This window comes from Quercus lobata, chromosome 8, assembly GCF_001633185.2.
Source record: "Quercus lobata isolate SW786 chromosome 8, ValleyOak3.0 Primary Assembly, whole genome shotgun sequence".
NCBI classification, from domain to species: domain Eukaryota; kingdom Viridiplantae; phylum Streptophyta; class Magnoliopsida; order Fagales; family Fagaceae; genus Quercus; species Quercus lobata.
Window position 1 is genome coordinate 6,169,059 of NC_044911.1, and position 3,528 is coordinate 6,172,586.

The window sequence follows — 3,528 nt, forward strand, 5'->3', positions numbered from 1 at the left end:
GAGATTGAGGAGGATGAGGCAGCTCAAGCAGGGGCGTCTACCGATGTTGAACCACCTCAGGCCACCCAGGACGATGATATTGCCCCTCCAGCTTAATTTTGCCTTAAGAAAATTTCTCTTTTTTTTTTTTTTTTTTATGCACCAAGTCAAGAACAGCTGCTGTTTGGATGCCCCTCCTGTTTTTGGGGCCCCCCATTTTTGTTTCTAGAACAATTTAACTCTATGTTTGATTTTATAAATGTCTGTGTTTGTTTTTGCTCTTCATGATTGCACGAGTTGTGTGAGGACTTTTGTACCTTCCTGGGGGTTTTGGAAATGTTTCCCAAAATCTGACTTTTTGGTCGTCCTGTATGGACGAGATTATGTTGATCAACTTGAATGGTTTGATCCTCTTGCTCTTTTGTACAGACGAGATCATGTTGTGTGATGCACATGGACATCAAGGAAATTTAGCTTTTGAGACGACGTGCATCCCCTTAAGGAACTTTTGTCGTCGTTATGCTTTTTTTAGAAATGATGTAATTTGTTTAAAGAATTTTGCCGTCATTAATCTTTTTCAGAGACGACGTAATTCCGTTAATGAATTTTATCGTCATTAAGCTTTTTTGGGGACGATGTACATCCATTAAGGGATTTTATCGTCACTAAGCTTTTTAGGGACGATGTACATCCATTTAAGGAATTTTATCATCACTAAGCTTCTTAGGGACGATGTACTCCATTTAAGGACTTTTATCGTCACTAAGCTTTTTAGGGACGATGTACATCCATTTAAGGAATTTTATCGTCATTAAGCTTTTTAGGGACGATGTACATCCATTTAAGGAATTTTATCGTCATTAAGCTTTTTAGGGACGATCGTTTGTGCTTATCTTTGAAAACAGTGGCGAATGATTTGCTCAATAACACTTAAAGGATGCTGGATAATACTTATAATTCGAACAATTGCTTACATAAGATAGAAGTATCAAATTGGTTTTACAATGAAGTTTATGGTTCCTTTTCGTAATACCTCTTTAGATGTTCGACGTTCCACGGACGAGGTAGTCTTTTTCCTTCTGAATCCTCCAGGTGGTAGCTGCCCTGACGCGAATAATGGACGACTCTGTAGGGTCCTTCCCAGGACGGTCCCAATTTGCCATGTGCTGGGTCCTTTGTCGCAGGGGTGACTTTTCTAAGGACGAGGTCACCAATGTTGAATCTTCTTAACTTCACTCTTTGATTATAGTATTCTGCTATCTTCTGCTGGTACTTTGCCATTCTTTCAGCTGCCTGATCTCCAATCTCGTCCAGGCTGTCTAAGTTTTCCTTCAATTGGTTCTCATTGGTTTGTTCGTCAAAAAATTCCCTCCTTAAGCTTGTGAGAACAACTTCGACTGGTATAATTGCTTCTGTGCCATATGTTAGACTGAACGGTGTTTCTCCAGTTAGTGTCTGCGCTGTCGTCCTATATGCCCATAAGGCGCTTGGCAGTTCTTCAGGCCACATTCCTTTTGCCCCCACCAACCGGGACTTGATGATTTTCAGCAGGGTCCGGTTGGTTACTTCCGTCTGTCCATTGGCCTGGGGATGACCTGGTGATGAGTACTTATTTTTGATGCCCAAGCTCGAGCAAAATGACCTGAAGCTTTGGCTGTCAAATTGATGACCGTTGTCTGATATGATCGTCCTTGGTATACCGAACCTGCAAACAATATTTTTCCAAACAAAATTTTGTACCTTTGCTTCGGTGATTGTTGCTAGAGCTTCTGCCTCCACCCATTTTGTGAAGTAGTCGATGGCGACGAGCAGAAACTTCACCTGTCTCTTTCCCTGAGGTAAGGGACCCATGATGTCGATCCCCTACTGTGCGAATGGCCAGTGAGATGATATTGTGGTCATTTTCTCCCCGAGGATTCTTTGAACATTCTCATATCTTTGGCAACTGTCACACGTCCTCACAAAATCAGCTGCGTCTCGTTGCATTGTTGGCCAAAAGTAGCCAGCTCTCATGATATTTCTGGCGAGGGACTTTGCCCCCGTGTGATCTCTACAGATTCCACCATGCACTTCTTCAAGGATGTACCTGGCTTCCTCCTTTTCAACACATCTCAAATACGATTGGGAGTAGCCTCTTTTGTAGAGTTCGTCATTAAGTATCGTAAATCTGGTTACTCGTCTCCTTACCTTTTTAGCTTCCTCTGGATCGTCCGGTAGTCGTCCTTCTTGAAGGAATGTGACTATCGGGACGGAGGAAATCTGAAGTTTCAGTATGCTGGGATGGTTTTGTTCTTCCGTCTTCCAATCGGACCTCTTACCTCCGCTGTCCGTTGAGGCATTTCGGGCCACCTCATCAGCTTCTGTGTTCTGATCCCTGGGGATCTGGACGAACTCTATGTAATTGAAGGAACTGATCAATTAGTTCGTCAGCTTGAGGTATTTCTGCATCCTTGCCTCCTTTGTCTCGTACTCCCCCCTTACTTGTCCAATGACGAGTTGGGAATCGCTCCTTAGTACAACATTCTCAGCTCCTAGTGCTCGAGCTACTCTCAATCCTACCAGTAATGCCTCATATTCTGCTTCATTATTGGTCACAGGAAATTTAAGTTGGACTCCATACTTGATGACATTCTTTTCGGGAGAAGTGAGGACGATGCCAACTCCGCCTCCGCGTTGAGTGGACGATCCGTCAGTATTAACCGTCCAGATGTTCTCTACGTTTTCAGGGACGGTGAACTCCGCTATAAAATCGGCCAGTGCTTGTGCTTTTATCGCCACCCTTGGACGGTATTTTATGTCGAACTGGCTGAGCTTGATTGCCCACTACACCATTCTTCCTGCTGCTTCGGGCTTGTTCATTGCTTTTTTTATGGGCTGATCCGTCATCACGACGATGGGATTGGCTTGAAAATATGGACGAAGTTTCCTCGAAGCCATAATCAGGGCGAAGGTGATCTTCTCTATACGTGGGTACCGTGCCTCGGCACCCTGGAAGGCCTGGCTAACGTAATACACAAGAAGTTGCAAACCACCATCTTCTCTAATCAATGCCGCGCTGACAGCCGTGATTGAGACGGCTAAGTACAGGAACAGATCTTCACCTTCTTTGGACGGGCTCAGGAGGGGCGGGTTGCTAAGATAACTTTTCAACTCTTGGAACGCCGCTTCGCATTCCTCCGTCCATGAAAACGCCTTCTTCAAAGTCTTGAAGAATGGAAGGCATTTGTCCGTCGCCTTCGAGACGAACCTATTGAGGGCCGCAATTCTCCCTGTTAGGGACTGCACTTCTTTGACCGTCCTGGGTGAAGACATTTCCAGGATGGCCCTAACCTTTTCGGGATTTGCTTCAATCCCTCTCTGCGACACTACAAACCCGAGAAACTTTCCCGAGGAAACCCCTAAGGCACATTTGGACGGGTTTAGTTTCATGCTATACCGTCTGAGAGTATTGAACGTCTCTCTGAGGTCGTCCAGATGGTTTTCTTCTTCCTTGCTCTTGACGAGAATATCGTCAACATAAACCTCCACATTTCTCCCGATTTGCTTCTC